Source organism: Leptidea sinapis, chromosome 23 (genome assembly GCF_905404315.1).
Source record: "Leptidea sinapis chromosome 23, ilLepSina1.1, whole genome shotgun sequence".
NCBI lineage: Eukaryota > Metazoa > Arthropoda > Insecta > Lepidoptera > Pieridae > Leptidea > Leptidea sinapis.
In genome coordinates, this window is record NC_066287.1 from 3,339,459 (window position 1) to 3,354,297 (window position 14,839).

The window sequence follows — 14,839 nt, forward strand, 5'->3', positions numbered from 1 at the left end:
TGTAAGAATAGGCAATAAATCATATGGAGATGAGTTTATTTCTCCATTTCTAAAGAACTTATCCGATAAAAGAGATTTTACTTGAGAATAATGACTTAGATAATTTATATAAATTAAACAATGATGATAAAAATTCAAAATTTTTAGTTAATTCATTTACATGGAATGAATTTACAAAGAGTTTACAATCTAGACAAAACACAAGTCCAGGTCTCGATGATTATCCTTACATGATTATTAAAAATTTAGATGAATCTGCTCAAAAGATTTTCCTTAATATCCTGAATCTATTTTGGTACAAGAAAATTATTCCACAGTCATGGAAAACTCAATGTGTTATCCCCATACTCAAGCCTGACAAATCTCCGGAACTTGCCAGTTCTTTCAGACCAATATCCTTATCTTCTTGTCTTGGTAAAATATTTGAAAATATGATTAAAGTTCGTCTCGACTGGTATGTTGAATCCAATGATATTATCCCACAATTTCAATACGGACTTCGTAGAGGGCGTTCTTGTGCAGATAGTTTTGCCAGTTTAATCTCTGAACTGAAACATACAAAATATAAGAAGTTACACACTGTTTGTGTATTCCTTGATGTTCAAGGTACTTTTGATAGTGTAGATCCTGCCATACTTGTTAGAATTTTGACTAGATTAGGAATACCAGGACTGCTTAGTAAATGGATATTTAATTTTTTGAATAATATAATACTATATGTAAAATACAATAATCAATTATTTGGGCCAAAAACTGCATGAAAAGGTACAATGCAGGGTGCTGCAATATCACCTTTATTGTACAATATATATACTAGTGAAATTTGTAAATATGTAACTAGTTTAGCGATGGGCGTTTAATCAACGGACTAGGTGAATCGATCGTCGATTGACATTCGACGCTTCGACGGTTTATCATTCATTCATAAACTAGTTGAATTCGTAGACTCCTATATATGTAGTCGAGAGTCGAGACGTTCATTTCAACAAGCGCGACGAGACAAAACGATGTTTGTTTGAGTTAACATAGTCGTATACTTCGTTGCAAGGATCCGGAGATAGGTCAACGGGACGCGAAGGTCAATTTGAACTTTAAAGTCAAGTGCACTGTATTCATATTTAAATAAACATTTAGGGTGAGTTAAACGGTTCTTAAAATTATTCTTTTGATTTTATTTATTGACAGTTGCACAGCTACTCAGCGCAAACGAAGTAAACTGATTTATTATTATTTATTTTTGTTTTATTTCGATTTAGTTAGTTCGTGACGAATTTCGCTCAATTATTATGAGTAACTTCGTCATAGAACTATATCTAGTTGACTCGTCGACCCGGTTTATTGTTGACGCATCGCCTAAATAGACTGTTAGTTAATAAGTTCACAAAATCAACTAGTCGACGAATTCAACTGGTTTATCGACTAGTCGACGATCGACGATGAACGGTCTCGTTTAGTTTACGAAAAAATCGTCGACTACCCATCTCTAAGTTGTGATTTAAATATTTTACAATATGCTGATGACATTGTTTTGTATAACAGCAATTATAATTTGCAGATTGCCATCAACAAAATTAACTATTCATTATTTCAACTCTTTCAATATTATCATGAAATTTTACATTTAACGATCAACCCATCTAAAAGCAGTGTAATGATTTTCGGACATGATAACCCAATTTATAATATTTTTTTATAATGGACAAATTATTAACAGAGTAAATTCAAAGAAATTTTTGGGCATAACAATAGACAGAAAACTAACATTTGAAGAACATATATGTTAGCGACACAGTCGCTGTGTTAAGCGGCCGAATTAAGACGGTCGCGCGGACAGACCGGTTTGAGATGCGATACGGTCGCGTAGCAGAGAGCCTCGCGACCGTCACTTTTGATACCTTAAAGAATGGTGATGAAACTGCAGACCCTGCCCAAAATCAAATCGAGCTACAATTGCGGCTAGATAAGATAGAAGCTTTATACGAATTTGACGGTTTTCAGAATGAGATAGACGAGCTGTGCGATTCATCCGACGATGAACCCAATAAACACGTTCGAGATGCTTTACTATTCGCTCGTGTCTGCTGGTCGGGCTTTGATCGATAGCCATCGTAAGCTGTCAATCCCATCCCAGAAACCCATAGTTGCAGCAGTCTCTGAAGATTCCTCAGACTCACACAAACGTAAGGTTGTCAAACTAGCTAAGATAGACTTGCCACATTTTAATGGCGAATATCATCACTGGCTTGGGTTTAGGGACACTTTCAATTCGCTCATTCATTCTGACGAAAGCATTGACCCTATTAGTAAATTTCATTATTTGTGTGCCTCACTTAAGGGGAATGCTGCATCTACAATAATAAGATACAGGTACATACTACAGGTTAAGATTTTGTGCAGATAACTATCAATCGCCTTGGAAAGTTTTATGCGATCGATATGATAACAAAAGACTGCTCGAAAATCATCATTTAAATTCGCTTTTAAAGATTGATTCACTTCAAAAGGAGTCTAGCGTAGATTTACGTAATTTAGTAGATTCAATTAATAAGAATTTAAGAGCTTTAGCTAGCTTACTTAGGCCATTCAGTCCAACACTGGGATATATTAATTATTCACATAATGTCCTGTAAATTGGACAGTGTTACCAATAGAGAATGGGAGACTCATAGAAACAAATTGAAAGATTCTCCAACTTTAGATGGTTTTTTAAGATTTATCTCAAATAGAGCTAATGTTTTGGAAACTCTGGATACTACTAAGCAGGATAACACGGAACAAGAGTATGCTAAGCAGTTGCCGAATAAATCCAAGAGTCTAATTGTTTCTATGAATAAACCAAAATCTATTTTATGTCCATTGTGCAATCAGGAACATTTTCTTTACAAGTGCGAATCTTTTAGACAACTACCAGTTGAAAGTCGAATTCTAGAATTAAACGTATGCATGAAATGCCTTCGCCTAGGCCATTCAATAAATAAATGTAGTAGTTATACTATTAGAACAATATAGACAGTTATGTCTAACTGTAAATATTGTTCTAAAAACACAGCACATTATTACACACTGAACAAATTACTACACCCGTTAGCGCTGAACGGGTAGCCTTATCAGCTAAAACACAAGATTCTTCATTTTTAACTTCTACTGTTCTACTTTCCACAGCCTTGGTAAAGGTACTAGACAGCAAAGCGCAGGCTACTAGGCTTCCTGAAGCCTATCCTGATAGGTATTGATTGCATTGTTTTGCCGAACATTACCACACCATAACCATCATCATTAGTAAATCTTCAGGATTTACAAATGCCTTCTGGAATTTGTTTAGCAGACCCGTCATTTCATATTCCATCCACTATAGATATACTAGTAAGAGCATATATATTTTGGAGCGTTATTGGCACTAATCGCATCAATCTTGGCAAAAATAACCCTACTCTTTTCGAACCACAGCTAGGATGGCTAGTTTCGGGTACAGTGAGAACAAATAACAAAAATAATAATGAAATATGCATGTTGAGTAGCGAATTAGAGTTTGATCTGTCCCGCTGCTGGGGGTTAGATTCAATTTCTGCCAAATATAATTTGACCTCAAAATAACGAGCTTGTGAGAAACACTTTTTAAACGCAAACCTGATGGACGATTTACTGTCTCATTACCTCTGAAGGAATCACCTGAAGTGTTAGGGGATTCATATCACATGGCTAAGTGCAGATTTTTCTCATTGGAGCGAAAGTTGGGAAGAGATTCTAACATGAAGCAACTTTATGTGGACTTTATGAAAGAATATCTTATTCTTTGTCACATGACAGAGCAAAATTCTGTTAATTATAAAGCTTGTTATTTGCCTCATCATAGTGTTTTAAGGGAGTCAAGCAAAACCAAAAATTACGAGTAGTTTTTGATGCTTCTGCAGTAACGACGTCTGGAAGGTCACTCAACAATATCTTAAGAGTAGGACCAACAGTGCAAGACCTTATTTTACGCCTGTGGTGTGCGGCCTCGAGCCTGCATAATCTTTAACAAAAATGTTGAGTTCTTGCCTGTTACAGACCGACGACAGCTCCGACGACTCTGTGGCGGCTTATGTAAATTTCAAAGGGTGGACTGGGTCTAGAGTAATCATTTGCTCGGCCTATCTGCCCGGAGAACACAGTGACCCTACCAACATCATCAGGCCTGTGGTGGAATATGCGCGGAAGCACAAGGCCGAACTACTGGTTGGGTGCGATGCCAACGCTCACCACTACGCATGGGGGAGCACTAACATCAATAATAGAGGTGAGATTCTAAATGATTTCCTTAACTCTAACCATCTTGACCTTCTTAACATAGGTTGTACTCCTACCTCTGTAACCAAAGCAAGGCAGGAAGTTTTGGACATAACCTTCGCTACGGAAAATCTTGCCAGACATATCCTAAACTGGAAGGTAAGTAATGAAAACTCCATGTCCGACCACAAACACAACTTTTTCTTTAGCAGCCACTCTTGACTGTCGAACCATAACCTTTAGGAATCCGAGACGGACTACCTGGGAAACCTACCAGGTAAACCTAAGGCGGAACCTAGAATCAATTTCGAAGAGTATCACATCCGTAGAGAGCCTTGATCTAGCCGTGTCGGCTCTGACGCAAGGTATTATAGATGCCTATGAAACGAGCTGTCCACTAGAAACAAAGACCTCGAATCGAGAAATACCGTGGTGGAAATCTAAGCTTGAAAACCTTAGAAAGAAAACCCGAATATTATTCAACAAGGCTAAAAACACCAAAAACTGGTCAGTTTACACAAAAGCCTTGACGGAATACAATAAAGAAATAAGGAGGGCCCGCAGAGCATCATGGAGGAAGCTATGTGAGGACGTCATGAGTACGCTTCAAGGTGCAAGACTTCATAAAATGCTCTCGAAAACACGCCCGAACCAACTGGGACTTCTGAAAAGACCAGATGGGACCTTCACATCCGATGAGAAGGAAACCTTGGAACTTCAAGTCTCAACCCATTTCCCTGGAGCGCTCAATCTTGAGGTTGAAGAACTTAAGGCGAGTACACCATATAGAACTCGTAGGGAGGACTGGTGTATGTCCGCCAAAGTAATAAGACCGGCACAGGTGAAATGGGCAATTAAATCGTTCCAACCCTATAAAGCAAGTGGGGAGGATGGCATCCTTCCTATCTTCCTGCAGAAAGGAATTGACATTCTCCTTCCACATTTACTCAGGATCTACAGAGCGAGTTTTGCATGTGGAGACATCCCAGAATAGTGGACTAAGGTCAAGGTACTGTTTATTCCAAAGGCTGGCAGAAAGGACTACTCAATTCCAAAATCCTTAAGACCAATCAGCCTTACCTCATCCTTATTGAAAGGTATGGAGAAGGTGATAGACAAGTACTTCAGAGATAAGGTTTTACCTAATAACCCCATCCACCGTACTCAACATGCCTATTATAGAGGTAGATCTACTGAAACCGCCCTATTACAAGTCGTAGACAGGGTAGAAAGGGCACTTGAGGACAAACAAATTGCGCTTTGCGCCTTCCTAGACATTGAAGGAACTTTTGATAAAACACCCATAAAGGTCTTTGTTAAGGCTTTAGCCGATAAAATGGCCGACTCTACCACGGTCAAATGGGTTGAGTCGATGCTCTCAAGTAGGATTGTTAGATTGAGGCTACATGGTGTCTCTCTTGATGTAATGACCACAAAAGGATGTCCACAAGGAGGCGTCATTTCGCCTCTACTATGGACCCTTGTCATTGATGGGCTTCTGTATAAGATGGATGAACTTCGAATTGACACTCAAGGTTATGCTGATGACCTAGTGATAATGATTCGAGGCGACAGCCAAAGTACCATCTCGTACCTTATACAAAAAGCGCTTAACATAATATCCAAATGGTGCCAAGAAAATGAACTGGCGGTTAATGCTGACAAAACTGTCCTGGTTCCTTTCACAAGGAAGCGGAAGTTGGAAGGCCTCATATCTCCGCGACTGAATAATAGATCTATACCGTTTTCCGACAAGGAAAATTATCTGGGACTTACTTTAGACCAGAAACTTACCTGGAATAGTCAAGTGGACGGTATTGTGCAAAAGGCAAAATTTGCCTTAAGTAGTTGTAGTCGTCTTGTCGGCCAAAAATGGGGTCTAAAGCCCAACATGGCCCTTTGGCTGTACACAGCCATTGTAAGACCACTTATATCATATATGGCTCTGTGGTCTGGTGCAGAAAAATTGCCCAAAAGACCGTTCTTGCCAAATTAGGAAGCCTTCAAAGAACTGCATGCGCGAGAACAACAGGAGCCATGACGTCCACGCCGGGAGCAGCCCTAAATGCACTTCTGAACCTGCCGCCCCTAAACCTATATCTACAAAAGGAGGCGAGGGCCAGCATGCATAGAGTAATGACCCATATGCGGACTAACTGGTTCTCAAACTCGCTGCGGCTATTTGAGCAATCCTTACTGAGAAGTCCTGTATTAGACATGGTGAGTGACGCCATGCTGCCGAAATTTGACTTCATCAGCAACTTTAGTATTGAATTCCCCACAAGAGAGGACTGTTTAAACAATCGAATTACTTGGAAAAAAGGGAGCCTTATATGGTATACCGATGGATCCAAGTCGGGTTCTGACGTTGGCTGTGGAATCTTCGGAGAGTGCCCCAAATTTGGCAAATCTGTCAACTTGGGAAATATTGCCTCCGTTTTCCAGTCGGAGGTATACGCCATAATAGAATGTGCGGACACCATCCTAAATAAAGGCTACGTCGGCGTGTATATTGTGTATTTATATCCACACAGATAGTCAGGCGGCTCTGTCCGCTATAGATTCCAACAGATCAGTCTCAAAGCTTGTAGACAACTGCCGGACTATACTGAATACTCTGGGAGGAATGAACAGAGTTACACTTCGATGGGTTCCAGGACATGCAGGAATCGAAGGCAATGAATACGCCGACGAACTTGCAAGAATTGGCGCTAAAAGCACTCAATTTGGCCCTGAACCCTTCTGTGGTGTCCCAAGGAGTCTTGTTAAATCAACCCTTGATACATCATGTTCACAAGAGTGCATTAAACTCTGGAGCAACACTCCGGGCTTAACCCATTCCAAAACCCTAATCCAAGCCTTCAACAAAAAGGCTGCAAATGAGGCACTAGGGCTGAGTAGAGAAAACTTACGCATATTAACCAGGACATTAACGGGGCACTGCAGATTAAACAAACACCTCTCAATCTTAGGTCTCAGAGATTGCAGAGCGTGTAGATTCTGTAATAGTGCAGATGAAACCCCGCTACACATTCTCTCTGAATGTGGTCCTTTAATGCGTAAACGTAGCATCTCTTTGGGAAGTCCAATCCTTCAACCATTTGAGATACGTCAGCTCACTGCAAAAGACATAATAAGATTCATGAAAAGAATCAATGTTTGCAGTGAGCTATAGTTTAACAGTGGCTATCACAATAGATCACATTGGTCGCAGTGTAACAGGGCTGAAATGAATTGGATCAAAGCCACTTTACAAACCATAACCATAACAGTGCAAGACGATTTACTGTCTATATTGCTACGTTTCAGACAAAACAAAGCTGCGGACGTAGAGAAGATGTATCGTCAATCGGAAATCTTCGAACAGGAACGCACTCGTCAACAAATTTTGTGGAGATCCGATCCCTATCACCCTCTTAAAAGCTATCAACTCAACACCGTTACTTATGGCACGACTTCAACGCCTTATATAGCCACAAGATGTCTTCTTCAGTTGAGTCATGAAGCTCAAGATCCCATTGTTCAACGTGCAATTTGCCACGATTTTTTTGTCGACGATTTTCTGTCTGGACATTCGGTACCATTGAGGAAACCATATCTCTATGTCGCGGAGTTATGAGTGCCTTATCATCCGCTCAATTAAACTTACGAAAATGGAATTCGAACCATCATGATATTTTGCAAGCAATTTCTGGTGAGGCGAAGATATCGAGATCTGTAGATCTCAGTAGTGACAGCCTCTCTAAAACATTGGGTTTATATTGGAAATGTCATGCAGACACTCTGTTATTTTCTATTGACATTCCTCAAAATGTCACTGTGAATAAGAGACACATTTTATCAACAATAGCTCAAGTCTTTGACCCACTTGCTCTTGTTTCATCTTGTATAGTGGAAGCAATTGTGGATAATTAAATGTTGGGATAATCCACTTCCTACACATATAGGACAATCCTGGTTAGAGTTTGCTAGGTCATTACCACAATTGAATACCTTTAGTATTCCCAGATGTGTTACGTCTAATTTACCCATAGACATACAGCTGCACATCTTTGCAGATGCCTCAGAGAAGGCGTATGGTGCATGCGTTTATGTAAGATGTTTGGACAACGATGGTATAGTTACCACTCATCTGTTAGCATAAATAGCTCAAAAGTAGGGTAGCTCCCATTAAAACTATCTCAATTCCTCGACTGGAACTCTCAAGTGCTCTACTTGGAACGATTTTAGGAATAAAGATATTAAGTTCCTTAACACTCCATATCAGTAGGTGCGTCTTGTGGTCTGACTCGATGATCGTCTTAGGTTGGTTAAGTTCTTCTCCAGTTCATTTGAAACCGTTTGTTCGGCATCGCGTATCCGAAATATAGGAAAGTTTCTCAGCTCATGAGTGGCGCCACGTTTCTTCCCAAGAAAACCCGGCAGATCTCGCTTCACGAGGGTAAAGGCAGAAGTTCTTGGTAAATCATCTTTGTGGTGGTCTGGGCCGTCTTTCTTGAAGTCCGATCAAACGAATTGGCCAGAAAAACCCAAGCAGGAGGTACAAGTTTCTGATTTGCCAGAAACTATCATTAAGTGTTTTCATGTTGCCGAAGAACCTAACTTATTTTCCGAGTTAATCATAAATTGTTCGTCACTCTCAAAAGTACAACGCATTACGGCGCTCGTTCTTAGATTTGTAACAAATTGTCGAGATACCTCTAAAAGGGTTATCGGTAATTTGACAGCATTGAATTCAATAATTCCAACAATTTTCTATTAAAAATTGCACAAGACGAATCTTTTGCTGAAGAACGACAGTTACTTCTGTCACGGAAAAAATTGCCCCATAAAAATAAACTTCTTCCTTTGTCACTATTTATTGATGAAAACGGACTAATTCCTGTAGGAGGCAGACTAGGGAACACAAATTACGACTACAACACAAAAAACCCAGTTTTACTGAGTAGCAAACAGCCTTTATGCACACTGATCTTTAAACATTTTAACATAAAGTATTTGCATGCAGGTCCTCAACTCCTTTTAGCGACAGTTCGACACAATTATTGGCCTCTATGAGGCACAAATCTAGCTAAACTCAATGTGCGCTCCTGTGTTCGATATTGTAGACTGAAGGGCAAAACGGTTCAACCCATAATGGGTCACTTACCTGAACAGCGAGCACAATTAGAATTTCCTTTTCTTAACACAGGCGTAGATTATGCATTTGAGTTATTATGCATTAGATTATCTTACATTTGTGTATTTGTTTGTTTAGCAACCAAACCTATTGATTTGGGGCTAGTTTTGGACATGGCAAAGGAAGCCTTTTTCGCGGCGTTGAACAGATTTACATCACGTAAAGGTAAGCCGAAAACCATAATTTAGGACAACGGGACTACATTTGTTGGTACATTTCATGAGCTTTCTAAGGTCCTAAGCCAGCTTTCACCCGCAGACACGGTCGAAGATGGTATTGACTTCTCATTCATACCCACGTATACCCCACATTTTGGTGGTCTTTGGGAATCGGCGGTGAAATCAGTAAAACATCACCTCAGGCGAGTTCTAGGCTTAACGTACTTAGACTATGAAGAAATGAACACTTTGTTAGTGCAAGAAGAAGGAATTTTAAACTCCCGTCCAATTACTCCATTGTCTGACGATCCCTCTGATCTGTACCCGCTTACTCCAGCCCACTTCCTAATTGGGCGATCTCTACTGCTGGAACCACAAGCTCATATTACCTGCAGCAGAATTTCATCTCTCGCAAGGTTCCATCGCATCGAATTGCTAAAGCAACATTTCTGGACTCCACACTGGGTTTTCCACAGAATATGTTACCTAATTGCAACAAAAAACGAAGTGGCTGCAATCAAAAGACGATTTAAAAGAAGGGGCTCTTGTACTCATAAAGGATAAGAGTAGCCCCCCTCTTATGTGGCTGCTGGGACGAATCGTACGCGTGTATCCAGGTGGAGACGGCATTAAAAGGGTCGCTGAGATCAAGACCAAAAAGGGGATTCATAAAAAGAGCCTTTAATAACATATGCCCCTTACCTGTAAATGTTGAAGATACTTCAACGCCGGGAGTATGTTAGCGACACAGTCGCTGTGTTAAGCGACCGAATTAAGACGGTCGCGCGGACAGACCGGCTTGATATGCGATACGGTCGCGTAGCAGAGAGCCTCGCGACCGTCACTTTTGATACGAATGGACTGTTGTGTTAACGTAATATTACCTTTGTCAATTGAACTTCACGAATTAAACTTATTAATTACAGTCTACTATTTAATTGGACGCTTTGATCTCCAAAAGTGCATTTAAGGGATTAAATGTTATGAAATGTATTGTTGGTATATCCTGGGGAGCAGATCCCAAAATACTTTCAATTTTGTACAAATCTATTGACAGAAGTCACTTTGACTATAGCTCACTTGCATACATGAACAGCAGGCATGCAAATAAATTAGATATCATACAGAATAGTATCTGGTGCAATGTGTTCAACTCCCATAAGGGCCATGGAAGTTGAAACAAAAATAATGCCTTTAATTTTGAGGCGGCTTTTGCTTGCAGAAAGATACTGTCTCAAAGTAATATATTCTTAAGTGGTATCCCTCCAGAACTGCCCAACATACTTCTAGAAATAGATATGAAATTTTGTAAAATAAGAAAACAATCACAATGGCCATGTTACTCCTTTTCTTACCAGTCTATTTTTCAACCCTTAACAGAAATGAAAAACACAATAAACAACAATTTAGATATGCTACAATTTTTAAGTAATAATAAAACATACTATGTTATGTATACTGATGGAAGTAAAGGGAGTGACTATGTACATTCTCCTTTATACGATCCACAAACCAAATATTGTAAAAATTTTGCTCTCCACCAATCATGCTCAATTTTTACAGCAGAATCATATGACATTAATAAGAATACGCGAAATTCACAACTTCAAGAACTTTTTAATAGTAACAGATTCTTTAAGCTTAATAAAAGGTTTAACTAATCTTACAGTTAATTTTTAATCTAACTATATCCTCTTTTTTATAAAAGAAATAATATATAAATACCACCTTGAGCATATTCAAGTGGCCTTCCTATGGGTGCCATCACATAAAGGTATAACAGGTAACGAAATGGCTGAAAAGACTGCTTATGAAGGTATTAATTCAGTTGATGTTAAAAATGTCATAGAGATTCCTATGACTGATTGTCTCCAATATATTGACCACGAAATTCAAAATTTATGGTTACACATGTGGAAGAAAGACCAAGATAATAAAGGAAAATGGTATGGCCGCATACAAGAAAACATACCTGTCAGACCCTGGTACAATCAATTGAAGGATTGCAACAGAGATTTTATTACCACGATAAATAGATTGCGTTTTGGCCATAATACTATACCGTCACACCTTGCAAGATTGGGTATTGTTGAGAATAAAATTTGCCCACATTGCAATTCGACTTGATTTTTGACTGCCAAACATTTCTGATTGACAGACTCGTGCTGGCTAGTGAAATCAGTGACTCCAAAATTTTATGTGATTCTTCATCCCGCCCGCCTTCACTTGATCAATTATTAAGAGACAAAAGAAGTTATAAACCATTATATAAATATATTAAGAATACAATTCTAACAATATAAAATAAAGTGAAGTGATAAGTGAACTGTGAAATGAAAAGTATACATATTTAGATAATAAAAAAAGACTTGACTTAAAGGTCTTAGTTACCAGGTCATAAAATCCCAAAAAAAAATGAAAAACAAAAATAAATAATCAATAAACATTCGGTACAATTCAGTAATGTTGTTAATTTGTGCATTCTGCGTTGCTACTTGCTAGTTGTATCTCGTGCATTCAAAGTTTAGGTCCATAGGTTGCAACTCTCAATATTTTTGAAACAGAGGACACATTTTTAAATTGTTAAAAGTGAATTGTGATATTATATCGAGTACAAAATGGTTTACTGGAAATTATTAAATTGTAAAAAACACCGCGGATCTGCACATAAATCGGTACTTGCTCGCCTATGCTTTGCATTAGCTATTTTAGTGCTGGCATATATAGGAATAGTCAACCCTCATGAAGATGAATACGACCCGACGCTGCTGAAATTGGATGAAGAAACGAAACAAAGAAATGATATTATGCTTGCTGTGCCGCCGGCTATGCTAGCACTATCCATCATTATTACTGCTATAACATATTTTATATATGTTGTGTCTGATAGATGGCATATTACCACTTACATAAAATTAATATACGGCACCTATTTACTATCAGCATTAACTTCAGTCATGACAAATTTGATACTTATACTTTGGTTGCTAATCGCAAGTACACCTGCCACATTGAATAGTAATATTTGTTTTATATGTATTCCATTTGTCAACGATTATGATAAATTGGACAAGGACCCATGTTGCGCAGTTACATTATTAACATATTTGTTTGTCCTCACCAAAGAAAAAGTTTGTTGCTATATTATTATCTTTGCTACATCAAATTTCTTTTGGTGTTTATCATGTATGAAATCAGCAAAATGTATCAGAAACTTGATCAATACTTCTAAAATTGTAATTAAAGATGGGGAAATAATAGATCTGTCTTCTGATCTCAATGGCTAGGTTTTAATTAAGAAGATAAAAATAAGGATTGTCTGATGTTAAGCCCAGTGTCCAAGTGTTAACATTAACATATTTATGTGATTTCTCTGGTGTTGCAAAAAAGCATAGATGCCTAATAGCACTGCAAAGTAATTTATGTTCCTATTCAATATAAAAATCACTACTATACCTAGTAGTGTCGTAGAAGTGACAAAGAATTCATTCAAATCAAATATTTATACAAATCAGTGTTCTACAAATTAAAGATCTGTACACCATAATATTAATTTTGAAGCACAAGTAATTTTTTTTTTCACAATAAGTTACAAGACGAGCAGGACATTCAGCTGATGTATTAACATTTTATGACTATTAAGTCATAAAATTTAAGGTGATGCAACCAGCATTAGGACAATAGCCCATGAATATTAATATATTTATCAATAATATTTTACAGTATACTTAAAACTTCAAGACACAACTACTTTCCTACTTTGGAATGGAAAAATAACTCACTAACATTCTTAATATTCATGATTTTCCTGGCATTTTAACATTTAATAGTTTGGAAGCACCAATAGTTATACAATCTCAGGTGCTACAACCCACATTCATTGAATGATCTTTACTCAAAGAAGTCTTCTAAAAGATATTTGAATTCCAGAATTACTAATCAATCTCTCTATTGATTACTAATTAATGTGTTTACTAGCAGCTAGCATTGCATCTTTTTTTTATGAAAATAAAGGGATGAGACAAGGCAGGATGATCAGCTGATGGTACAACCTGCCCATAGAAATATAGTGCCACTCAGGATTCTTGAAAATCCCAAAATTCTGAGCAGCACTACAATTGTACTAGTCACCTTGAGACAAGATGTTGTCTCATTTGCCCAGTCATTTCACTAGCTATGGCACCATTCAGATCGAAAACAGCTATGCTTACACAATATTGGTTCACGGCAGTAATAGGCGCTGTTGTGGTAACCATAATCTACCGGCATCCTGTGCAAAGGAGCCTCCCACTAGTATATATTTTAAGATATTTAAATAAATTTTATTTTGTTAAGAACTACTAAGAAATACTTGTTCTAAGTTTCATAAATTGTTTTAACTTTGTTATTAAAATTATGTTAATATTTTATGGATTCTGATATTGTAAGAATTCATGTTATATAGATGTACTAAATGTGTAAATTTAAGACTGATATTTTATTTGTCTAAGATTGTACTCATTCATGAGTTTTCTATTCTTCCTACTACGGCTCCTGTGGAAGGTATACCACAAGTTTGCCAATGTCATGTTAAAGTAGACCACCAAGCTTAGAGAATTTTTGTATTCTAATTTGATTGGTAGTGATTGGTACTTTCATGAGTATTGGTTTATACATGTGCATGGGACATTTAAACAGCTTAAAGCTGTGACATTCCATGGTAATTTTGAAATCTGTAATATGGCGTAGTTTCTTTTTTATGATGTAAAATGACAAGATGAGCAAGACATTGACCCACTGGCAAGTGATACACCCTGCCGACTACAGTGCAGCGCCATTCAGGATTCCTAAAATATAAAATGATTTTTTTCCATTGTGGACTTTTTGGGATGCACTATGAATCAATGTTTGTCTATAAACATATTAGACAATTATTTTAAAGCCGTGCTGTATATTTATCATTTTAATGCTACCTTAGACACTCTTCAAACCTACATAGAAAATAATCTATAGTACCTGTACTTATGTACCTACAGAGAATTATTGTTTAAGTTTAAACTAATTATTGTAAATTTAACAAAACAATAATAATTGTTATAACTGGTAATAATAGTGGACAACTAGCATAAGTAATGCAAATCATATAATCTGTATACAGATAAGAATCTCATGTTGTATCTAGAAAATGCAAAATAAATGAATCTGATTCATTTCATTTCCTTTTAATTTGAAATATAAATCCTTTACATAGCATAGC

The 14,839-nt window shown here is 37.6% G+C and overlaps 1 long non-coding RNA gene across 1 annotated transcript; it reads right to left on the minus strand.

The window, feature by feature from the left end:
• Window positions 1-127: 127 nt before the first annotated feature.
• LOC126971500 (uncharacterized) lies at window positions 128-11,084 on the minus strand. The gene is made up of 2 exons (XR_007730920.1): window positions 10,959-11,084; window positions 128-548 (listed from the first exon to the last, which is right to left on the minus strand). It is a non-coding gene; the product is annotated as an uncharacterized LOC126971500 (long non-coding RNA).
• Window positions 11,085-14,839: the final 3,755 nt, after the last annotated feature.